Below are 26,029 nucleotides of genomic sequence, written 5' to 3'. Positions count from 1 at the left end.
TAGCCTAGTCATATATCATCACTTGTCAGAATAGCCAGGATATTCAGCGTAAGTGTAGAATAGCCCTAATTATGGTCACTGACCCCTACTTTATTTATCATATTATGCACAGAGAAAGGATGGTCAAGAAACGCGGTGACCCTTTTCTAAAGGTCAGCGCATCACCCTGGATGAAAGTGTCTATTCAAAAATGTGTTAACGCATTTAAGTGGAAGTTAGGTAGGAAACAAAACATTTGCTCTTCTAAGTTCCAGTCCTGATTCACGGAATTAGTATTAGTGGTCTTTTCGAACTCCATAATGAATTTACATAGGCAAAAAAATACCATTATTGTTGATTTTTCATCTTCGTACGTTTAGCATTAGAGGTAGGAAATGAGGCTGTAGGACTGAAAACTAGAGATCAGTCATTAAACTCGCACAAACTTTTAGGATCGTGGCCTTTCACAAACATTTTGTACCTTCCCGTTTGGAACGGGTTGGCACTACTTTTCAGTGGTCAGTAAAATGTTAAGGTTTTGCAGCACACATGTAAAGAAGAATATGCCTGAAACTGCAAGTACCTTTGCGTCATGGCACAAAGGTGCCTGCGCTGGAACAAGGCAGCCACAAGTGTGCCAGGGCAAGGAGCGAGCAGAAGTGCACCATATCTTAGTAGATAAAGGTGTATTTCCGCTCTCTCCCTTTCATGCAACACAGCACAGCAAATTCCCTTGCAGTAAATATGGACCTTGGTGTTTGCCATCTCACACTATCTATTGGCTGCCTGGATGATAAGACAACAACACATCAAAGCTCAACCACATTCCTATTTTTATCACATTCCCGTTTTTACCTATAATCTTATTTTACCGATGTCTTTCTGATGTTATGTTTTGAAAATAATATCTTTACGATGAGCCTTGTTTTTTAAATCAAACATAGGCCTACATTATGACAATGGTGGTATAAGCCACCTAACGCCACAGTGGCGGCTGCCAAAAGACCGTCACCGCAGCTACCATCCGTTCGCCAGATTATGACCACAGCCGGACTTCCGCCACAAGAAAGGCGGAAATCCGGCTGTGGTCATACTGGCAGATGGTGGTAAGGTGGCACTGCTACCACCAGCAGCTCCATGCCAGTAGACTGCGCCAGCCGTATCATTACACATGATACCGCCTGGCGTTGTTCTGCTGGCGGGCGCTGCAGGTGTTAGCAGCTCCCCGTTCCCTGCCGGAAGACCCACTGGATGCAGGTAAGTTGGGCTTCCGACAGGGGTGGGGGGGTGAGGGGTGTTTTGTGTGTGTGTGTGTGTGTGTGTGTGTGGGGTTGTGTGCATGAATGTGTGAGTGTGTGCGTGAATGCGACTGTGTGTGTAGTGTTGTTTGCATGGGTGTATGCATGTGTGAGAATGCATGTACAAATGGAAATGTGAATGCATGTCTGTATGTTAGTGTGAATGTGTGTTCGGATGTGTGCGAGAATGAATGGATGCATGCGTCAATGAATGCGTGTATGCCAGTGTGAGTGAGTGTGTGCATGCGTGATGTGTGTCTGCGAGTGTGTGCGTGTATGGGGGGTGGGGAATCGGAAGGGGGGCGTGGATGGAGGAGGGAGTGAGGGGCGTCTGGGGAGTGTTTGGGGGGTGGGTGAGCCTCCTACCAGTGACAGGGAATTAATTCCCTGTCACTGGTAGGGCCTACAGCCAACGCCACGAAAACCATGTCGGTAGGCAGGCTCAAAATGCTGTCGGCAGTACAATAGCGGTGGCCGGGCTGGAGATTGTTATCTCCGGCCTGGCTGCTGCTACCGCCATGATGGTAGGAATGGTAAATTGGCCGGTTGGCTGCAGCCAACCCGCCAATGTCATAATGTGGCGGTATGTACCGCCAGCCTGTTGGCGGTACTACCGCCACATTATCACCGTCCGCCGGGGTCATAAGGACCCCCATATACTTTTATTGTATGGATTGTAACTTGAAATAAACTCTTTCTGGCTGACAAACTAAAATAAACATTTCCTATTGCCTTTCCTTATCACTTTCTCTTCTTCTTCACCTTTCTTCTCTCTGTCTCTCATTTTTTCTACTGATTTCTATTGTTTTAGACATGGCATTCTTGGCGTGGTTTCCCCCTGTTTTTGTCTTTGCTTCCTATATTCTTGACTGCATGCTTTACTTAGTTTTTGCTGGTTTTGGTACTCTTGGCACTTTATCACTGCTGACCAGTGCTAAAGTGCAAGTGCTCTCTGTGTAAGTTGTATCGGTGATTGGCTTTTCTATGATCGGCATATGTGGTTTACTAGTAGGTCTCTAGTAAAGTGCACTAGAGGTGCCCACGGCATGTAATCCAAATGCTACTAGTGGGCCTGCAGCACTGATTGTGCCACCCACCTGAGTAGCCCTGTAAACATGGCTCAGACAAGCCACTGCAGTGTCTGTATGTGCCGTTTTAAACTGCCAATTCGACCTGGCAAGTGTACCCACTTTCAAGGCCCAAACCTTCCCTTTTTGTGCATGTAGGGCACCCCTTAGGTAAGCCCTAGGGAGCCCCATGGGCAGGGTGCAGTGTATTTAAAAGGTAGGACATGTACTGGTCAGTTTTACATGTCCTGATAGTGAAATACTGCAAAATTTGTTTTTCACTGTTGCAAAGCCTATATCTCCCATAGGTTAACATGGGGACTTCCTTTAAATATCTTTTAAGTGCAGTTTCTCATTGGGAGCAGATAGAGGTCAGGAGTTTGGGGTCTCTAAACTCGCACTTCAAAAATACATATTTTGGCAAAGTTGTTTTTAGATGGTCAGTTTGAAAATGCCACTTTTAGAAAGTGGGTATTTTCTTACTTAGCCATTCTGTGCCTCTGCCTGCTTGTGGAATCCATGTCTGGGTCAGACTGACAGTTGGGCTGTTTGTGAATTCCCTCTAGACAGTGACACAAAGGGAGCTGGGGAGTGTCCTGCATATCATGATGGGTCTCCTGGGTTAGAGTGGGGATTGAGGAACTGAGACCTGCAAATGAAAGGGCTGTGCATGTCCTCACACAATGCAGTCTCTGACCCTATGATGTGTGTCTGGGGCCAGGTCTGGGCAAGGCAGGATCTTGTAAACAACAGAGACCTTGAGGTTTGCCTGCTTCACAGGCAGAAATGGGTATAAGTAGTGGACCCAAAATCCCAGACTTCAAGAATACTTCTGGATCCAGTTGCTGCTTCTGCCTTAGAGAGGACAAAGACTGGACTTTGCTGTGTATCCTACTTTTGAAGTTTCTCCAAGGGCTTGGACTGAGTTTGCCTTCTGTTAAGAAGTCTCAGGGACAGCAAAGACATCACCTACCAGCCTCTGGGTTCACTTGCTGTGGACCTTAACTTGCCAGGTGGTGCTTATTCCAGTTCCTGGGCCCTTGGGAGTGAAAGCTGGTTGAAAATCAAGAAAAACCTAGCGCAATGATCCCAGACTAATGCCACTGCCTGACCCCGCGATGCCGCCTGCAGCCGAAGCCATGGTCCCTGCTGGAGTGCGACAACCCCGACTGACATTGCAGGCCTGACGCGCTGCAGCCTCGCTGGCGTCCCATGACTTTGTGTGTCCCGAGTGCTGTGTCACCGACGTCCGTGACACCCATCTCTGGTGCGGCGCTTGCAGCCCTGTGATGTGACTGCGACCCCGTGAGGTTGCCCCACTGCATCTTGACCCGCCGCCCTTCACCCCGTTAGAGTGTAAGGAACTAACGCTTCGCACCGATGCTACCTCATCCACTCTTCTGCAGCACTGGAGCTGATGCCACACCGGATCCAGCGACGCCTCGCTTCCCTGACTCCGTTCACCGGCTTGTTTCCTCACTTTCAAAAGGTACTGTACGTCGGGGTCCATGGACTCCGGGACCAGCACCATTGACATCAGATTGCTGGGAACGACTCCGTCACAATGCTGTGATAGCACTAAATTGAAGCATTTGTGTTACTAAGCGGTATATTCAAGTTTAATCTTTGAAAATTCATAACTTAGCTTGTGTGTGTTGGATTTTTGTTGTTTTGGTCTTGTTTAAATCATATCAATATTGGCTATATCTCTAAACTGGTGTTGAGTCCTTTTGTGGTGTTTTCACTGTGTTACTATGTGCAGTTGTACAAATAGTTTGCACATTGCTTTTAAGATAAGCCTGGCTAGAATGAGGGTCTCTGCTTGGAAAGAGTGCAAACTCATTGCCAACCAGAGACCCCATTTCTAACATATCGGTTTTGCAATCTCCTCTTCATTTCCAATGTTTTCCTTCCCTTTGTTTTATCTTCTTTTCCCCCTCCCTCAATGACTTCTGCAAGTTTCCATTTTCTCTCATCTTCTGTCACTTTCTCTTATCTTTTATCTTATTGTCCTTTTCTAACCTCCTCATCTTTGTCTCCTTTTGTCCTTAGAAGTAGAGCGTTTTGAAGGTCACTCCAGGGTAGGTTTCCCTAGATCCCACACAAAAATATGATTTGTTTTTGGGGAGCGGGGGGTGGGAAGATGGGCTGATATTGTTAACCCTTTCATCTGAGTTGTATTTACAAGAGTGCTTAGGTGTTCAGAATTTGGCAACCAGAAAGTGCTATGCTGTTACAGGGGAAACATAACAAATCCCGTTGCAAACCCCTGAATGAGTGTGTACAAAAAATGTGGTTAATTTGTATATAAAGGAGTATTTATTTTGTGCTCTCCTTCTGTAAGAATTACCATCATAATAATGAATATTCAGCAATGTCATATATGTCATTGCGAATAAAAGCTGCATCCCAAATATTGTTGATCAACCTTCCACATGAATTTGAGCAATTCACACCAGTTGCCTTGCCTTTCTAGATTGTTGCCCAGTCATGTAATACCCACTATTGATAAACCAAAATGCCTTCACTTCAGTGTCTCAAGTAACAGCTTTACTCCCAGCAACCAGATTCTATTTGACCTTTCCTAATAACAGCCAGTTTTGAGGCTTTTGCTTGCTGAGAGTATTTCTGTGGAGCACATGGAAGCCTATTTACTCAGAACCTCCTGCAACACCAAGCTAAAATAATTATTTCATTAGAAGTATCACAGAAGTACTAGTTTGTTACTTTGGGCCCATTAGCCATGAATGCTGATGTTATGTTTCAAGGTCATCCTACAGGGCTCAGAGCTCTTTAGCCTCAATGGTGTAGAAGAGAAAATGAGGGGATCTTAAACGATCAATTGTGTTGCATGAAATAGAGCAAAGAATAACAGAATTTACTTCGAGGCCTGAGTTTCTGTTCTAATGCGGTTATTCTTCTCATGTCATTCTTCTGCTTCTCCTAATCTACATCACATTTCTTTTGCTTGTTTTTTTCCTCCTCTTACTCTTCTTTTTTCACCCTCCCTATCCCCACTGTTCCATCAAGTTTGCTTCTCTTCTTGTACACCTCAAATGTTTTTCTCCTCCCCTTATCTTCCTTCTGTTTTCCTCTTCTGTTTTCATTCGTTTCTTCTCCTTTCCTTTTTGATTCTCATTCTACTTTTCTACTGACTCCCACTCCTATTATCTATTCACCTTTTTTCCAGCAGCTGCCTCACCATCCCTTCCAACTCCTTTTTTGCTTCTTGTTGTGTCATCCAAACTCCGCACTTTCTTGTTAACTACATCTCCTTTTTCCTCTTCTCCCCTCATTTTCTTCTCGCTTCAAGAAGCCCACTCCTTACATGCCTAATTCTCAGTCTTCTCTTGTCCTCCCTTCTCTTCTGTCCACCGAGTACTCCTTCTGTTCTCATCTCTTGAACTACTCTTATGCTTATATATTCCTTCTTTGACTCTACCTTTCCTGCTTCTCTCTTTTTATCTTCTCAATCTCGTATCACTTTCCCTTCAGACCTGTCCTCTCTGGCCGCCTGTAACCCCTTCCATGCTAAGCATGGAACGGTTCCATACTCAGCGGCGGTGGGCATGTGCTGAGGACGGTGCACCCACCCACAGGGGAAGCACTAGAGCTCCTCCTGTGGGCCACCCATTTCAAACCCCCCCCACAGGGGATGGCAGCGGAATTGTTTCCTATGCCACTCCCACCACCCTCGTTGGTGATCTGGTGATGTCAAATAATGACATCACTTGCAGCTGGGACGCGCTGGAAGCCATTCGCTTCCAGTGCATCTTCAGGAGAGGACATCATTTCGATAAGTCCTTCTTGGGAGGTTTGGGTGGGGGGGAAACAGACACAGGGGAAAAGGAAAGAGTTTTTCCTTTACTCCTGTGCCTGTTTAGAGTGGATTCCTGCTCCACGATTGCGGTGAGAGCCACGATCGTAGAGCAGGACTCTACCATTGGGCTACAAGTTTTTTTTTTTTTTAAACAAGGGCCACTCACCTAGGGAGACAATAGTGATATCTATGTTTTGGCCCCCTGGGGGTCAGATCAGTTATCTTTTTGAGCCGACCTGCCCCCCCTCCCAGGGCGACTGAAACCCACTACACCACCAGGGATTGTGTTAGGTTTAATTTGTTAGGGGAGAGACCCCTTAGGCAAGGGTCAGTCCCTTGAGGGCCCCCCTGGGAGTAGATCAGCTTTTTTTTGGCCGATCTGCCCTCCCCCCCCCCGGAGTTGAAATCCACTAGACTACCAGGGATTTTTGTCTGCATTATGTTTTTAAGGGGAGTGACCCCTATGGGGCAATATTTATCCATGTTTCACTCTCCCCCCCCCGGGTGTAGATCAGCCATTTTCTTGGTCCAAACCCACTGGACACAAGGGAATTTATTTAATACATTTGTGTGGAGCAACCCCTTGGGCAAGCCCACTAGACACAAGGGATTTTCTTTTTGATATTTTAGGGGGTGGCTCAATAGGGCCCTTTGGTGTGGAATTGGTATGCCTTTGGCTGTTTTTGGCCACCACTAGACACCAGGGAAAGTTTGTGTGTTTTGTACTCTTAACTGTTTTGTTTCTTATCATTGTTTACATTTGTGATTGTAATGTTTTATTTCTCCTTTTCATTCTAGTGCAAAGCTTTAGATTTCCTTTGCTGTGACTCCTGCTTGCGGTTGATCTGCAGTTTGTGTAGTTGAATGTGTTTGGTAAGAAAATGTTTTTTGTACTGTTTATTCTAAATGAGTATAATTTCCCTGCATGAATGTGTTTTTATGTGTTTAGCATCTGTTTTATTGTGTGTGAAATTACCCTTGCATTTCTGCACAATATATATTGTGCCATCTTGTAATTTTTTGGGTTTTTTCTTTCTAGTGAGATATCATTGGTGCTTACTGTGTCTGTGCAGAGTAGGTGTTGGTGAGTCTAGCTGTCTCTGGCAAGTGAGTGGCATTGTTTTTGAGTAATTAGGTCTTTGTGATAAAGCCACACTTTGTTTATTACTTATTTTACATGGTGTTGGTTATTGCTCACTCATTTGTGAAGTTGCTTTTATTAGTAAGGATTATGGCTAGCACAGGATTACCACTCAGCAGGTAGTTAGTATGTTTTTTTAATCTTCCTCTGACCATGATTATGAGACTGACTCTGCACCTGAGGCAGAGGAGGAAGTGTAATGCTCTGGCAGTGAATTTTCTGTCTGGTAGGAATCATTTGATGATTGAGCCACTTTCAGTGGAAGTGCCTCCTTTACAGGAGAAGGGCACTAATGTGCAAATAGTGCAGCAAGAGGCATCTGGGCTGCAAGGCTTCCCACTGGAAGAGCTGAACTATGGGTTGCCCCAAACATGGTGAAGCCGGAGTTGCCTGCCTTTACTGGTGAAGCAGGGTGTAGAGTGAATACTGAAAACTTTTTGTCTATAAATTTCTTTCTGTTTATTGATGATGTATTTTTGGGTGAGATTGTTGAGCAGACTATCTTGTGTGCTAAACAGCATTTGAGGGACAACAGTGCCAGGCTTAAGCCCCACTCTAGAGCTAGCAGGTGGACTCCTGTAAATCTGGCGGTAGCCGTCACTATAGTCATAATGGTCTACTAGTCCCTTGATGGCAACGGCTATATTTCCTGCAACCATGAGTTGTGATTGTTTTTTGCTTCTGCTTTGGATGCTGCATTTTGCTGATAATGCTTCAGCGTTACCACAAGATCACCCTATTATGACCGTCTTTTTAAGATTTGGGCTATCCTTTATCACTTTGTAGATTGGTTTTCAAAGATTTATGTTCCAGGGAAAGAAATAGCTGTGGTTGAGTCTTTGATCTTGTTCAAAGGCCGTTTGGTTTTTAGGCAGTACATTCCTAGCAAGAGGGCACATTATGGAATTAAGATGTATATGCTGTCTGAGAGTAGGACTGGGTATGTCTATAACTTCAGGATGTACACTGGTAGGGATTCCAGTATTGACCTTCCCCCCCAGTTGTCCGTCCACTTTCAGAGTTAGTGAGAAAACTGTGTTGGAACTTGGTAGAGGACTTTTTAACAAAGGTCACCATTTGTATGTAGATAACTTCTACCTTGGTGTGCAATTGTACAGCGAATTGGACAAATTGGACACTGTTGCTTGTGGCACAATCTGCTTTAAACATAAAGGTTACCTAATAGAACTTGTTTATAAAAAAACTTTAGAGGGGACAGTGCTGCACTTTGCGTAGTGATGAAAGTTTAGCTGTGAAATGTGCAGACAGGAGAGATGTCTACATGCTGACTACCATCCATGATGAAAGTACTTCACCTGTGACTGTTTGGGGTGAGGTTGCTGAAGTGTGCAAACCAGTGTGCATTTTACACTATAATAAGCCCATTGGAAGTGTTGATCGAGTAGATGAGAGGTTGAAACCTTACACTACTATTTGTAAAGCTTACATTTGGTATAAGAAGTTGTCTATCAATCTCTTCCACTTAGCAACCTTTAATGCTTTTGGGGCCATATTTATACTTTTTGACGCAAAACTGCGCTAACGCAGTTTAGCGTCAAAAAATTTAGCGCCGTCTAACGCCATTCTGAAGCGCCATGCGGGCGCCGTATTTATGGAATGGCGTTAGCCGGTGCAAGCAGACCGGCGCTGCCTGGTGTGCGTGGAAAAAAACCACGTAGACCAGGCAGCGCCGGCGTTGGGCAAAAATGACGTTAAGGCGTCTTAAAATGGGGCAAGTCAGGTTGAGGCAAAAAAATCGTCTTAACCCGACTTGCGCCATTTTTTAACGACGCCCATCCCCCATCAACATGACTCCTATCATTGTAAAGATAGGAGTCATGCCCCCTTGCCCAATGGCCATGCCCAGGGGACTTATGTCCCCTGGGCATGGTCATTGGGCATAGTGGCATGTAGGGGGGCACAAATCAGGCCCCCCTATGCCCAAAAAAATAATTAAAAAATAAAATAAAAATACTTACCTGAACTTACCTGAATGTCCCTGGGGTGGGTCCCTCCGTCCTTGGGTGTCCTCCTGGGGTGGGCAAGGGTGGCAGGGGGGGTCCCTGGGGGCAGGGGAGGGCACCTGTGGGCTCATTTTGAGCCCACTTGTCCCTTAACGCCATGCCTGACCCAGGCGTTAAAAAGCGGCGCAAATGCGCCGTTTTTGGCCACGCCCACTCCCGGGCGTCATTTTTGCCCGGGAGTATAAATACCACGAAAAGGCCTGGGAGTCATTTTTTAAGACGGGAACGCCTCCCTTGCATATCATTAACGCAAGGAAGGGGTTCACGCTAAAAAATGACGCCCACTCCGGGCACTTTGGCGCCCGAAGCGTCTAACGCCATAGTATAAATATGGCGTTAGTTTGCGTTAGTTTAGCGTCGAATTTGCGTCGAAAAAAACGACGCAAATTCGGCGCAACCAGAGTATAAATACGGCCCTTGATGTATTCAAGGATTGTTCTTAGTCACAGATGACATTTGTTCAGTTCCAGGAGACTTTGGTAGGCAGCCTTTTTTGTAGAGGAACAGGGACGTGTTTCTACAGTTGGAGTGGTAGAGGATGTGGCTAGAATGAAATATCACTACTTTGATGATCACATTCCTGCCATGCCCAAAAAGAATTTCCCAGTAGGAGATGTAAAGTCTGTATGTGAAGAAAAGTGTGGAAGGAGACTCATATGTGCTGCCATGACTGTCCTTCTAAACCTGAGTAGTGTATGCCCACATGCTTTAAACAGTACCACACAATAATGAGTTTTTGGGAGCAACTGTGAGCGTAAAAGTGAACTGCTTGGTATGTATCATTTTCTATTATTTGTTCAGTTCACATTTGGCATTAGTGCGATGTATTTAGTTAGAGCTGTTGTGTTTGTAGTTTTGTATTTACTTACAATTGGTTTGTGTTTTCTTGTTTGTTAAAATAAATGCGATGGTATGCGTGGACTAGTGCTGGGCTGGTGGTGTGCGTGGGCTGGTGGTGTGCGTGGGCTGGCGGTGTATGTGAGCTGGTGATTGGCTGGCCCTATGTGAGTAGTGATTTGCTGCTGGTCACTACACACACTGCTAGCCAAACATCAGTCCACACACACCATCAATCAGAGTGATTACTGTGTCAGGCATATGAAAGTGATGGACCCTTGAATCGCGTGGTTTGGTGATGTGAGTGATGCTGCTGGCAGCGTGAATAGTCTTGTGTGTGTAACGTATGAAAAGTGTGTGAATGAGCTGTAAAGCAGTTGGTGCATTGACATGGCTTTACAGCTCACGAGCTGTGTCATATTGGTTCAGTTTTTTACCCTTTCAGTTATTAACAGTGCGTTTAATTTTTGTGAAATCTCTTGTTAATAAATTTTATATATTGAACCATCACTCACCCCTAGTGCAAAATCTAACAAGTATGTATGTTATAAGTACAGTTGGTAGCAACAAGACCATTTTATGGCACTTCTCCTCTCAGTTGGGAATTCAACTCACAAACAAAAAAAACACTCCACTGTAATTAGGCATCAAAGCATACCCCTGGCATGCTAGGTGTCTCGGGTAGGACCACAATGATGAAGCATGCTACCAACTAGTTTAATGTGTAAGGTATTTTTTTAACAAAATCTAAGGGCGCTTTTTCACAATTTGAATGTTTGGGACATCACAGAAGTTGGAGACTTGGTAGCATGCTTGTTTCTTGTCTACAGAAAACCTACCAACTTTAGATATGTTTGAAAACTAGACACCACAGGAGTACATGGTGGTGTGCCACTCGTGGATCCCAACAAGTTTTCTTTCCCACAATGCCCTGCAAACCTTAAAATGTGACTAAAAACACACATTTTATTGCACTCTGTGTCATATTCTTCCAAAAACATAATGAAACCAGAAATTTTCTACCACCCAGCATTCCCCTTGGTCACCTGATAAAAATGCTACCTCACTTTTGTGGGTGGGCCAAGTGCCCAAAACACAACATGGACACATCAAAAGTATCTATCACAAAACAACCTGTTTTTGCAAGGGGGGCACCTGAGTTTTTGGTCCTGGGCTCGGTGACCATTTAGGGAAACCTACCAAACCCAGACATTTCTGAAAACTAGACACCCCGGGAAGTGCAGAGAGATGTGGCTTGTGTGGATCCCTCAACATTTTCTTACCCAAAATCCTCTGCAAACTTCAAATTTAGCTAAACAAATCCAATTGTCTTCACATTTCTGTGTGGGATCACCACCCAGCTTGTCCTACCACCCATCATTTCCCTTGATATCCCAATAAAAATTATACCTCACTTGTCAAGGTGGGCCTAGTGCCTGTGACAGGGAAGGGCCAAAAACGTGTAGAGATTGAAAGGGCACCATAAGCCCAGTTTTTTCTAAATACGTTTTTAGGCTGACTGTGGTTTCGGCACCCACACAAGTGTGGTATCATTTTAATCAGGAGACTTGGAGAAATGCTCGGTGGAAAGAAGTATGTGGCTCCCCTCCAGATTCCAGAACTTAGCATCACTGAAATGTGAGGAAAATGTGTTTTCTTTGACAAATTGTGAGGTTTGCAAAGGATTATAGGTGACAGGCCCTGGTGAGAGCCCCACAAGGTACCACATCCTGGATTCCCCTTGGTGTGTAGTTTTCAAAAATGTACATGTTTGCAAAGTTTCCCTAGGTGCCGGCTGAGCCAGAGCCCAAAATTCACAACTAGGCACTTTTCAAAAAAACACCTCGGTTTTCAGTGGAAAAATGTGATGTGTTCATGTTGCGTTTTGAGGTGTTTCCTGTCAAGATCACTAGACCTACCCACACTAGTGAGGTGCCATTTTTATCAGGAAACTTGGGGGAATGCTGGGTGGAAGGAAGTTTGTGGCTCCCCTCAGATTCCTGGGTGGAAGGAAGTTTGTGGCTCCCCTCAGATTCCAGAATTTTGCATCACCAAAATGTGAGTGAAATGTGTTTTTTAGACAAATATTGAGGTTTGCAAAGGATTCTGGGTGACAGAAACTGGTGAGAGCCCTACAAGTCACCCCATCCTCTATTCCACTTTGTGTGTAGATTTCAAAAAGGTACATGTTAGACCTGACAGCCTTAGGGTGGTCACCCCCAACTTTTTGCCTGCCTCTCTCCACTTTTTGACCCTGTTTTTGCTGGTTCTAGGACTCTGCACACTTTACCACTGCTAACCAGTGCTAAAGTGCATATGCTCTCTCCCTTAAAACATGATAACATTGGTTCATACCCCATTGGCATATTTGATCTACTGGTCCTGTAGATTGAATGCTACTAGTGGGCCTGCAGCACTGGTTGTGCCACCCACATAAGTAGCCCCTTAACCATGTCTCCGGCCTGCCATTGAAAGGCCTATGTGTGCAGTTTCACTGCCACATTGACTTGGCATTTAAAAGTACTTGCCAAGCCTTAAAATCCCCTTTTACTACATATATGTCACCCCTAAGGTAGGCCCTAGGTAACCTCGAGGGCAGTGCTGTGTAGGTAAAAGGCAGGACATATATCTGTGTGTTTTATATGTCCTGGTAGTAGAAAACTCCTAAATGCGTTTTCCACTGCTGTGAGACCTGCTCCTTTCATAGGCTAACATTAGGGCTACCCTCATAAACTGTTTGAGTGGTAGATTCTGATTAGAAAGGGGTAAACAGGTAATATTTAGTATGGCCAGAATGGTAATACAAAATCCTGCTGACTGGTGAGTTTGAATTTTATATTACTATTTTAGAAATGCTATTTTTTGAAAGTGAGCATTTTTCTGCACTTAAATCCCTCTGTGCCTTAAAGCCTGTCTCCAAGCCACATCTGGGCTAGGCTGGTTAACAGATCCCTGGTGCATTTCACCCAGACACCCACAAACACTGGATGCTCAGTCATACCTGCACACATTTGCATTCTGAATGGGTCTTCCCGGGCTGGAAGGTTGGAGGGCCTGACACTGACATTTCAATAGACAGTGGCCTGCCCTCATACAAAGGACTGCCAAACCCCCTTCTGGGACCCTGGCAGACAGGGTTGTACTGAAAGGGGACCTTGTGCACTTCAAAACCACTCTTTGAAGTCTCCACCACTTTAAAGGCACTTTTGGGTATATAAACTGGGTCCCTGACCCTACCAAACCAGACATTTCTTGGGACAGACACTTTGCACCAGAACCTGCAACCTGCCAAGAGAAGCTGCTTGGCTGCCCAAAGGACTCACCTGGACTGCTTTGCTGTAAAGGACTCCTGCCTTGCTGTTGCCCTGCTGCCTTGCTGACCTTTGGCTCTGCTGAGAAGTGCTCTCCAAGGGCTTGGATTGAGCTTGCCTCCTGTTGCCTGAAGCCTCAGCCAAAAATACTTCATCTCTGCAAAGAAACTCCTTGTATGGCGAAAATCGACGCACAGCCTGCCGGAATCGATGCAGAGCCTGTCCAGTGGTGAGAAAATCACTGCATCGCCGAACCAGAACGATGCAGCCCGGCTCCCTGAGTGGAGTTCGATGCAGCACTAACGTTTTGACCAGAACTTCGACGTACAGCCACCAGATCGACGCATCAACAAGCCGGAGCGACGCAGCCAAACTTCCTGTGAGAGGATTCGACACAGTGCCAGCCGTGCGGCAGAAATTCCGCTGAATCACCCGCCGGATCGACGTAACAGCTGTGACTTCGCCCCACACGCTCAGCTTTCCACACATCGACCCTGGGCATCAAAAGACCCTGCATCGCTAAGAGCATTCAAGCCTGAGCACGGGAAATTGCTGCAAAGCCCTTACCGCGTGAAAAAGAATCAATGCATTGTCTGTGTGCACCCGGAAAACAGACGCACACCTACCTTTTTCCACGCATTTCCTCCTCTGTGCTTGCAAGAGACAATTGTTGCTTTTAAGAACTTAAGTCTCTTCTTATCTTTACAAAAGTGATATTTCAACTTGTGATTATCAGATCTTGATCGTTTTGACCTTCATTTAACCAGATAAATATCCTATATTTTTCTAAACCTGTGTGGTGTCTTTCTGGGGCGTTCTCTCTTTGTTATTGCATGATTTATTGCACAAATCCTTTACACATTACCTTTAAGTTAAGACTGACTGCTCAGTGCCAAGCTACCAGAGGGTGGGAACAGGATAATTCGGACTGTTTGTGTGACTTACCCTCACTAGGATTGTGATCCCTATTTAGACAAGGGTGTATACCTCTGCCAACTAGAGACCCCATTTCTAACAGTACATGTTTGCTAGGTTTCCGTAGGTTCGGCTGAGCTAGAGCCAAAAATCCACAGCTAGGCACTTTGCAAAAAACGCATCAATTTCAATGGAAAAATGTGATGTGTCCACATTGCGCTTTGGGGCATTTCCTGTCACAGGCACTAGGCCTACCCACACAAGTGAGGTACAATTTTTATCAGGAGACTTGGGGGATTGCTGGGTGGAAGAAAGTTAGTGGCTCCCCTCAGATTCCAGAATTTTTGCATCACCAAAATGTGAGGAATATGTGTTTTTTTTTTTTTTTTACAAATTTTGAGGTTTTACAAAGGATTCTGAGTGAAAAAACCTAGTGAGAGCCCCACAAGTCACCCCATCATGGATTCCCCTTGGTATGATTCTTTCAAAAAGGTACAGATTTGCTACGTTTCCCTAGGTGTCAGTTGAGCTAGAGCCCAAAATCCACATCTAGGCACTTTGCAAAAAAATAGCAGTTTTCATGTGATGTGTGCACGTTGCGTTTCGGGGCGTTTCCTGTTGCGGGCACTAGGCCTACTCATACAAGTGAGGTACCATTTTTATCAGGAGACTTGGGGGGAACACAGAATAGGACAACACATGTTATTACAAATTGTCTTTCTCTGCATTTGTGCCTTCCAAATGTAGGACAGTGTGTTAGAAAGAAGTCATTTTGAGAAATGCCCTCTAATTCAGATGCTTTTATGGGTACCCCTAAATTCAGAGATATGCAAATAGGCACTGCTTCTAAACTCCATATCTTGTGCCCATTTTGAAAATACATAGGTTTCCTTGATACCTATTTTTCACTCTTTATATTTTACTGTATGAATTGCTGTATACCCTGTACACAATGAAAACCCATTGCAAAGTGCAGCTCGTTTATTGGCTCTGGATACCTTAGGTTCTTGGTGAACCTATAAGCCCTATATATCCCCACAAGGCACAAGCGGACGTAACAGTATATTGCTTTCGAAAATCTGCCATAGCTGGAAAAAGTTAGCTTTTTTTTCAACTCAATTTCAATATTTTATTTATTTCTATAGGAAAACCTTGAAGGATCTACACAATTGACCCCTTGCTGAATTTAGAATTTTGTCTACTTTTCAGAAATGTATAGCTTTCCAGGGTCCACCATTGGTTTCACACCCATATTTGTCACTAACTGGCAGGAGGTTGAAAGCACAAAAATAGGAAAAATAGGGTATGTCCCAGTAAAATGCCAAACCTGCAGCCGTGGCCTGTCCTTTGGAGCAGTGGGACCATGCACCCCACATTTTGCCCCACAAAAAGAGTGTCTGTCAGGCTGTGCAAAGGTCAGCCTAACAGAGGCTCTTTATTTTCAGGTCAGGCAGCCAGGAGCTGGACATGCGCTGTTTGCGCAGGCTACCGGCTGCCTGACCTGAACTTTGCGGGGCTGAAGAAGGCACAGCCCTGTGGGCGTGACCTCTTCAGCCTAGCAAAGGTGCCTCGAGGCCCCCCCCCCCATGACGAGGGCTAACGTCACTGATTGCTTCAGACCTTGGAGCTTCAGTTTTAAGTCCTGAAGTGCCAAGGGCTGAGTGTCAATCAGTGACACCTCGTCACAGAGAGGGATGGGGTCAGCAGTCTCACTGACCCCATCCCACTCTGTGATGAGTTTGGACTGCTGCCTTCCCTCACTGGCTGACCTTAGGTTAGCCAGTGAGGGAAGGCAGCAGTCCCAACCCTCCTGGGACCTCCGAGGCAGAGCTGAAGGTAAGTGTGTGTGTGTGTTTTTTTTTTTCAAATGAATGGTGTGTGCGTCTATGTTTGAATATTTGATAATGCCCGCATGTGAATGAATGTGAGTATGCACGTGTGCCTGTGTGTCCCGCCCGCGTCCCCCCCTCCTAAAATTACCGGCCGCCACTGCAAAACTGTGTTGAAAAATTTAGTTTTCTGATTCTAGTCTACCTGTTCCTGAAAGCTGGGAAGATGGTGATTTTAGCACCACAAACTCTTTGTGGATACCATTTGCAGGGAAAAAAGCAGATGCTTTCTTCTGCAGCACTTTTTCCCATTTTTCCGAAAAAACTCAAATTTTAGCTGTATTTTGGCTAATATCTCGGTCCCCACCAAGGGAATCCACAATCCCTGGGTGCCTCTAGAATCTCTAGGATGTTGAAAAAAATAACGCAAATTTGGCGTGGATAGCTTATGTCGACAAAAAGTTATGGTGGCCTAAGCGCAAACTACCCCAAATAGCCAAAAAATAGGCTTAGCACAGAAGGGGGAAAAGGCTTAGCATCAAAGGGGTTAAACATTTCCCCATGTCACACCTTCCACATCTCATCGTCATGCCCTCTTTTTTATTCTTTCTGTCATAGTTATCAATTCCTACAGTTCCCCTTTCACTCTTATCTGTTACTCTACTTGCCTCATCTTCTTCGTATATTCTGTTTTATTTTGCTTCTCTCTCATCCCTACTTTTTCACCTCACCATTCTTTACTCTCTTCCTCAATCTGTTTTTCCGTCAGTGCTAATTGTCATTGCTTCACCCCTTCTCCGGTTCTTCTCATCTTTTCTTTCCCCACTGGTGCCCTTCTGTGCACATACTCTTTTGTTTCTGTTTCTTTTCTTCTCATATTCTATACCTTGTTATCCCCTTCTCTGTCTTTTTCTTTTTTCTTCTTTTTATGAATTTCATTTATTTTCCTCAATTCTCCCTTATTTGATCTATTCTTTATTTTCAGTCTGTGCTTTCTATTCTTCTTTTCTAAGCTCTTGCCTTCACTTTTCTGCTTCCCATTCCTCATGATTAATCGTGTCTTATTCTCTTATTGTTCTATTTTTATCCTTTTCCTTTCCTGGTCTCCTCTTTTCCTTTTGAGCTTTGCCTCTCGTTATCTCCTTTTCCAGTTTTTGGTCTTCTCATTGTCTTTTTGTTCTTTCCTACTTTAACTCTTCACCACTTTCTGGTCTCCTTTTTGTCCTTTCTTTTCTTCCCAATCCAACCTCTGCCTCTTCTCATCACTATTCCTCCTTGAGTTCACCTCCTTTTCTTATTCAACCCTTGTGTCACTCGCCTGCAGGAAAAGAATGTGAAAATGTAACATCAATTTTTGTAGCCTTTATGGTATGGGAGACTATTATTGAGAAAAAAAGTTAACCAGGAATGAGGGAGGAGGAAGCTTGACAGAAAAAACATATGTTTGAAATTCATCGCAGTAAATGTTGTACTTCTTTGCTGTGGGGATAGATAGGGGAAATGAAGAATAACTAGAAAGGCGTTACAAATAGTTGTAGATTTTTCTGTAAATATTTAATGCAACCTGGTGCACTCACACAGTTGTCTGTAAGAGCCAGGGGAGGCAGTACAAAATATGGGAGGGCACTGGAGGCCATGAACCATAGGTGTTTATTGAGGAGATCATTAATGGAAATCCCAAAGCTTCTAAACAGTGTATTGTCTCAGTAAGAAGGGGCAGGGCCCAGGAAATGTTGGAGTGCAAAAGAATGGTAAAATAAGCGAACAAAATAAATAGTAAAAATCCATAGCGTAGCTTACCTGTCATCTTATATACTAGACAGTGATGGGTGACCAAGCTTCATCAAGAATATGCAGCCTAATTATGGAACCTAATTATGGGGACAAACTGGTGGAAGGGTATTGCAACAACTTTGCGGGCCACTGGATTCTTGTTGTATATCACACACCCTATGTGGTAGCATGGCAATTAAACTTTGTTAGCCTCTGTGGATCTCTACTGATGGACCTCATTGAAATATTTGTCAGTTATAAATGCTTGTTTGAAAACGTTTAGCTAATTAGCAATAAGAAGTTTCCCGGAAAAGGATCACATTGGTCTCATCTTGAATATCCGCACTGAGACCTTTTCCTTATGTAAGCAATAATATGGACAGGCAAGACCAGGGGATGTGAAAAAACAATGGATAGCAGCTTTATTTCTTACACACATGGCTAAAGAATGCACAAACAGATCAGTAACAGAGGCGTGATTACTAGAGACATGTGCCACACTGACCCTTTCAACATATCATGAGGAGCCGAACCAGACTGTGATTTGCAAAACAATCTACCAAACCATTTGGAAATTGTCCTCACTTTGAAGAAAGTGTTTTGTGCCATACTAGAGACAGACTGTGCCTGATATAAAAGAACACATCCTGACATGGTGCAGCTGGGCATAGTTCTCCCTCAAGGATGGCAGCCACGGACACATGCACAGTTACTTCTCATTCCTTAGCTCCAATCAATTATAAGCTTAAGGCCCATATCTATACTTTTTTAGCGCCACATTTGCGTAATTTTTTTACGCAAAAGCGGCTAAAATGTGGCGCTAAAAAAGAATAAATATGGGCCTAAATTTCCTATCTCTCACTCTGTTTCACTATACAAGGAGCAACTACATAAACCACAATATAATTCTTATTTCAGTCATGTCATATCACACAGAACCACTGATCCACTCAACCAAGCATGTCCAAAGGAGTAGGGTGCTACCCATATATAAATCACTTAGGCACCTCATCGGGATGGAAATGTATATATAAATGAAACTATAGTACAACACAATACCAAAGGTTTCCCTGAGAACAGTCTTACACTGTTGCAGCTCAAAGAGCTAGTAGTTGGGAGACAATGGCAGTGGTTTGGGCATAGGACCATATCGTGGGATCACAGTGCATTTAACAATCCCTAGTACCTCTTGTACTCAGTATGAACTGACGGACATAAAAGCTGGCGTACCGGAACTCCACCGGGACCATTCATGCGATTTCAATCTGCGGTAGGAAAAAAAAGCCCCAACCACATGGTAAAGAGACCACCGCTCATTAGTGCATACTCCAGAGAGCTTCATTAGCATAACTTATGAAGCACTTACTGTTCCTGCTATTCCGTCTTACTTAAGACTGGTGCAAGCCAGCCAATCCTTTCCAGCATTTCTTATTTATTCTTACTGCACAAGTGCCCTATTTGGCTGAATCGTCTTTTTCACTCCAGCCACCCACACTGCAATAGTTGTGATACCATCACATATTGCAGTTTAATATTTAAAGGTCTAAGTGGTAGGTTTTGGTAAAGCACAAGAAGACCAAATATGGTTAATTAAAGCGTTGATTCCATTTTTGCAAAGGATATTTTTCTTTTAATACATGCATTGCAAGGATTTACTAACCAATTGGGATGCAAAGAAAAGCAGCTTAAATTTTACAAAATATTGCTGAAAGTTTCCAATGGAAAAGCAAAAATCGTATGGAAAATAGCACAGGAAATGAGGGGGATTCTGCTGGATCCCGTATCCGGCAGCTGCTGTTGAGCCATCTCTGAACTGGTCCCAGTGAAATATTCTGAATTTGTCCCAGTGTCATTTGCAGATACCGAAATACAGTCAGCAGCTCCCGCAGGAGCGGCAACCTGCAAGCAGCGAGAGGGCTTTCTTATTTTCACCTTTAGCTCAGCCAAAAACAAAGGCCTGAGTATCATCCTCACTGTGAGCTATCTGGAGTCTACCAGCTAGATTCCAATGCAATGGAAGAAACCAAAGGCACACAGCTTATGATCACTTCACTAATACTTACAAGAAACTAAGTGGCATGTTTAGAAGCCCCTTGCACCGCTTAGCACTGCGGTAGAGTCATTTTTTGTTAATGCTACAGCAGCTCTAAACAGTCCACCACCCTGCGCCATATTTACAAAGTGGCACAATGCTAGCATTGTGTCACTTTGTAAACCCTTGTGCCACATTATACCTGCACCAGGTACCATGTATGCAAGGGGGTGTTCCCCTGCAGAGAGGCCCAGAAAAATGGCGCCGTGAAATTTACAAGATTCCACTGCGCCATTTTAGCGTCATTTTTTAATGCCTGCCCAGGGCAGGTGTTAAAGTGACGCTAGTGCTTTATCCTGTGGGACTCCCTGAGCTTTGCTGGATTAGCTCAAAAATTTGTGGCGCTAGTCCAGCAAAGCACCACAATAGCATAAAAAAATGTTGATACTATTGTCCTAAAGAGTGCCATGGTGTGCTGTATTGTAAATACAGTGCTACCATGGTGTCGTAGGGGGTGCAAGGCAACACAAGGAAACTGGTGCATTGGAGCTGATGTGCCAGTTCCCTGTAAATATGCCCCTATGAATGTTCAACTCCTGTATTTAAGAGATATACATGCCCTTTAGAATGCCAGATATATTTACCTGTATGAGTAATTACACAAATATCAATTTAAATAGCACTTACTAATTTATTTTGTATTTCATTCTTTTATAGTGATACTCATCCAAATATAGGGTGATAGAGAGCTTTGTATCACATCCATACATATGTGTACATTGATGTATAAAATACATAACACAATAGGGTTATACGGTGTACGAGACACATATCTCCTTTACTAGTAGACATTATGGCGGTCATTCTGACCCTGGCGGTCTTTGACCGCCAGGGCGGAGGACCGCGGGAGCACCGCCGACAGGCCGGCGGTGCTCCAATGGGGATTCCGACCGCGGCGGTAAAGCCGCGGTCGGACCGGCACCACTGGCGGGCTCCCGCCAGTGTACCGCCGCCCCATTGAATCCTCCACGGCGGCGCAGCTTGCTGCACCGCCGCGGGGATTCCGACCCCCCCTACCGCCATCCAGATCCCGGCGGTCCGACCGCCGGGATCCGGATGGCGGTAGGGGGGGTCGCGGGGCCCCTGGGGGCTCCTGCAGTGCCCATGCCACTGGCATGGGCATTGCAGGGGCCCCCGTAAGAGGGCCCCTACATGTATTTCACTGTCTGCTGCGCAGACAGTGAAATACGCGACGGGTGCAACTGCACCCGTCGCACAGCTTCCACTCCGCCGGCTCGATTCCGAGCCGGCTTCATCGTGGAAGCCTCTTTCCCGCTGGGCTGGCGGGCGGTCTGAAGGCGACCGCCCGCCAGCCCAGCGGGAAAGTCAGAATTACCGCCGCGGTCTTTCGACCGCGGAACGGTAATCTGACGGCGGGACTTTGGCGGGCGGCCTCCGCCGCCCGCCAAGGTCAGAATGAGGGCCTATGTGTTAAGACCGCATAGTAAGGAGAAACAGAAAGTCAGCATTTAAAATGTACAGTGGTTGGGATTGTTTGTACCAAAATGATTTTATTACTACAGAAAGGAACCCTTTTTTATAATCCCTGGAATTGCCACAGATTGAGATAAAACAATTAGGTTTGCAGTTTGCGAGCAGTTCTTTGATGCTGATTTATAGCCCTTTGTGCTATATTGGAAGGATTGCAACTTATGAACTGCAAGTAACAAAAGGAGCTCAATGTCAAAAGCTAACCTACTTGCCTAGCTCCATAAAATACAAAGCTGCAATCCAAGTGTTACACAATGTGCTTCTCAACAGGCACATTAACAATTCTATGCCAGTGTTTTTTAAACGTTTGACTTCTGGAAGCTAAGGACCCCCAAGCCTTTTTCTCCCCATATCATTCTGAAATCCTCCATTTTCAAGTTTCATACATCAACACTTTCTTCTTCTGCACCCACTTTTCACTCTCTCCTTCTGCAAGTACCTACTTGCATCTCACTCACTTCATCCCCCCCACACACATACAACAGAACAGAATACATCCATTTAACTGTAAACACTTTGGCCCTGTCAGAATTAGAGGAGCTGTACACTTCCTTCACACACTTTCACATATAATGACAATTGCCAAATGCCACAATTGCTCTGTGCACTTAGCGGAGAGGCCAAGGAATAGATGTTCAAGAAGTCTGAAACTGGGACCAAAGTGGGGTGGCATGGTGAGCAAAAGAATGGCAAATTTAACCAAGTTGTGTGACTGGGGGTTAGTGTTTGAAAAGTTCCAGCACTCTTTCCATCTTCTTTTTAAGTTGCAACAGTCGCCCTAATGGCCAGGGCATGCCCAGACGTGGGTCCCTTGCTTACTGTGCCACTGGATTCAAGCTAGCCTGGCTGATGAAGGGTGATACCCTGAAACCACTCCCAGGATACTTGTTTCCAGTCCAAGGAGAACCTGTCTTGGCAGTTCGGGCTGGACTGTACCGATGGGAGCAGGGTCAAGATTGATTTGCATATGGCTGGGTCCAAACTGGGGTGGCATGGGGAGCCAAAGAATAATGACTTTAATCCAGATCTGTGACTGGGAGAGAGTGCTTGAAAAATTTCAGCACTCCATCCATCATCTTTTTGTGTTGCTATAGTCGTCCTAAGGGACCAGGGTATGCCCAGACACCTGGTCACTTGCTCACTGTGCACTGTATTCAAGCTAGCCTGGTTAATGAAGGGTGATACCCCAAAACTGGTCCCATGGTGCTTGTTTCCGGTCCATGGATGACCTGGCATTACAGTTGAGGCTGGACTGTTCTCGTAAGGAACAGGGTCAAGACTGATTTGCATATGTCTGGGTCCAACCTGGGGTGGCATGGTGAGCAAAAGAACGATGGATTTATCCCAGATCTGGGACTGAGGGTGAGTATTTGAAAAGTCTTAGCACTCCATCCATCATCTTTTTGTGTTGCAAGAAGTCTGAAAACCTTACTGATCCACTGATAGGCACTGTGAGAAACTCGCACCGCCTTCATTCTCAACTTCACACTTCTCAATTATGGCCTGTAAGAAACACCCACCACCAACCTAACCTCACAGAGACACCTACGAGTGACCCAGACTTTAGCACACATAATATAAGATGAATATGCAGTATGAACAAAATTATAGGAAAACAACATGCTGGAAAAAGCAAATAGTCTTAGTGGGGTAAATTAAGTAAAACGTGAGAAATGTAAAGGTAAGCTTTTCTCACTGATGTGCATTACCTCATTTTGATTAAATATTATTGCTGAGCTTTGGCACCCACTTTCCCCAGATAGCTTGGGCTAGCACTTCACATTCTAGCCTGCGGACCCCCTGAGAATGTGTTAGTCCACAGGGTAAGAACCGCTGTTGTATGTCAATTTACGTGTCAAAACTGCGACTAGGAAAAACACAGATCTCTCCACCAATTGCATTAACACCAGAGTTATCCTACCATTATTATGTTATCCCCTGAAAATTGCTGGGTTCAACAAGAGCTCTCCAGCAGGTGCCTTAACTCCATAAGATATTTTAAGATGCAACATCTTTGTGGCCAACTAAGTAAGAGAGAAAAGATATGGTGTCACCTGTCTCCTTGTTGCCAATTTCTTCAGGGCAGAGTTTTTATATAACCAATGTATAAGTTGACTTTCAGACTCTGCTTTTCATGACTCCGCCCCTTGTGATCCCACCCCACCTCTAGCACTGATGGAAAACCTATAGGCTGTTTTTACGCCAATTTTTCCATCCTGTATTATGGAGTATTATGATAATACTCTCACCTTAATGGCATGTTGCCTGATGATTTCCGTGTGGTTGCTATCAGTTTCTTGCCTTCTGACTGTCAGTCAGTAGGATGCACTTTTCTATAACAATTCGTACAAAAATATTTGAAAGTTTCCTACAAGACATCGAAGTTCTATTTTTCCATTTCCTATTTTTCTGCTAGAAAAGTCCTGGTCTTCCTTTAAAAGCCTCTTAGGAATAAACGAGGAATCAATACTGAATGACTAATAAACACCGTTATAAATGGCGTTGCTAATTTCCTTAGCTCCGTCTGGTCCTTAGTTTTCTCTCCATAAAATGTCCATCACTGCTTTCATCCTTAGCTACTTCTTTCCCACCCCACCGCCGCCTGTCCGCTCTGCCCACCCCGCCTCGACTTATCAGGACTTTGCAACCTCAAGTCGGTCCTCCGGGTGTGAAGTGTGTACTATATCTTGCCCATGTGTCTAAAATAACCCTTCAGACCCTTGAAACATCTTTGTAGCCCGGCTCTCAAACTAAAAGCCTGGCTGACATCTCCTGCGAGCTCCATTTCAACGCAATCTCTTCTCAAAACCATTTCCAGCATGCCTGACCTTTGCCCTCTTCATGACAGTTTGTCTCCATTTCGTGCCAAAGCGGAGCCCTTTATTCGGCAACAGATGCCTCAGAAGCCGCAGAACCCACCGCCGGGGATTATTTTTCAGGGCCTTTTCTTTGCCTTTTAGTGCGTTTGTTTTAGGCGGCGGCATCAGCACAGTTCCACTTGAAAAGAGAATTCTGTTTTAATGGCTCTTTTCCAGACGCGCAGCCACGGGTTTATTTGTAGCTCTGATGCTCTCAGCCTCCGCTCCAGCCTTGCTCCTTTCTGCTGCCGAAAGGCATTTGCTGTGCCACTAGGGAGTGTAAATGTGTCTTCACTTGCCTCGCTGAAAGACCTTAGAAAACACTGTGCAAATCAGTGGGCGCTGCCTCTGGTTTCAAGGCGATTAGAATAATGCATTTTCTGTCAGGAAGGTGAGCTACTGCTCCCGATTTCACATCTAAGTACCCACAAGCGCTGCCACGCTGCCCTCAACAGCTTTTACCTATAAGAGCCACCGTAGTTTGCGTTCAGAAGGCATCCTGAATGGTCATAAATAAAGGTCGATGTCTATAGCAGCTAAGTTTCCTTTTTGGGCGTTGATTTGGTGTTGGCATATTTTCCTTCTTTTTTGAGCTCTGAATTGACGCCAATATATTTTCCCTTACTTTCAGTTGTGCAGATACTTCCACACTGCACCTAAATATTCAGCTTTACACTGCACCAGTGCTTAATTTGAGCCCATGGTTGCCGGTGGGGGGCATTTATTTTGGGGGCTGGCACTTATTTGTCTGCAGCAGGCATTTACTGCGAGCAAAAGACACAAATGGAAGTTACCGAGGAAGGGAAAGACGGAAAACTGTCACAAAGGGAGAAAGCAGAAAGCTGCAAGAGTGAGCTGAAGGGGCAGGGGGTGACTGTAAATGGATTAGAGAGGCCTGAGATGACTTTAGGATTATCCTGCTTTAGTATTTTGTACTCATACATTTAATCGCAGCAGCTGCGAGTTTCAGAGGAAAGGTCAGAGCAGTGCAACGTTTTTATTTACAAATAACCACTGCTCTGTATGTAACTATTCCAGGTTTTTTTTTATCAACTACCTACATTCGTTTCCCTATAATTTCAGTTTTTTTCTTGAACATTTTTTTTAGTCTGAACTGAAAGAAAACTTTGGCAAAACATAATTATGACAGCAGTCCTTCCACAAATGCAGTAGCGGTAACATCAAGCTTACAGGAACAAAGTGCTTTTTCCAAGAACCTCAGGGACATCAGTGGCACATCCCAGAATTGCCTTCTTCTAATGCCTTCCCCAAGGTAAAAACCATCTGCAGAGTGCACCCTCATAGCCTGATGAAAGGAGTACAAATTATTTTCTATGGCATTATTTTTCTAAATTGCACACAGATGCATAATCTTGTTTTATGTTAGCTACACTTTTTTCTCACTGCTGGGATTTGACTTGTCGTTTGTTAAACAAAATTATGTTGTTCAAAGACATAAAAATAATTAGTACAATCAAATTAACTTTAACTGTGAGAAATCACAATAAATAATAAAAGTATGAACATATGAAATGTATCCAAAAAGGTGCAATAAATGCACCAGTTTGGTTTAGGATTTATATTACAAAGCAAG

General features: G+C 44.6%; 1 long non-coding RNA gene across 1 annotated transcript in view; it reads left to right on the top strand.

Moving 5' to 3' along the window:
• The window catches only part of LOC138300695 (uncharacterized), a 140,289-nt gene that overhangs the window by 97,239 nt on the left and 17,021 nt on the right, over positions 1 to 26,029 (top strand). Inside the window, exon 3 of the long non-coding RNA XR_011205040.1 lies at positions 6,963 to 7,037. This is a non-coding gene — a long non-coding RNA (uncharacterized lncRNA). The remainder of the gene's footprint in view (positions 1 to 6,962; positions 7,038 to 26,029) is intronic.

The sequence above is a fragment of the Pleurodeles waltl genome, chromosome 1_1 (assembly GCF_031143425.1).
Source record: "Pleurodeles waltl isolate 20211129_DDA chromosome 1_1, aPleWal1.hap1.20221129, whole genome shotgun sequence".
Taxonomy (NCBI): Eukaryota; Metazoa; Chordata; class Amphibia; order Caudata; family Salamandridae; genus Pleurodeles; species Pleurodeles waltl.
This window is presented reverse-complemented; position numbering and strand designations above follow the sequence as displayed.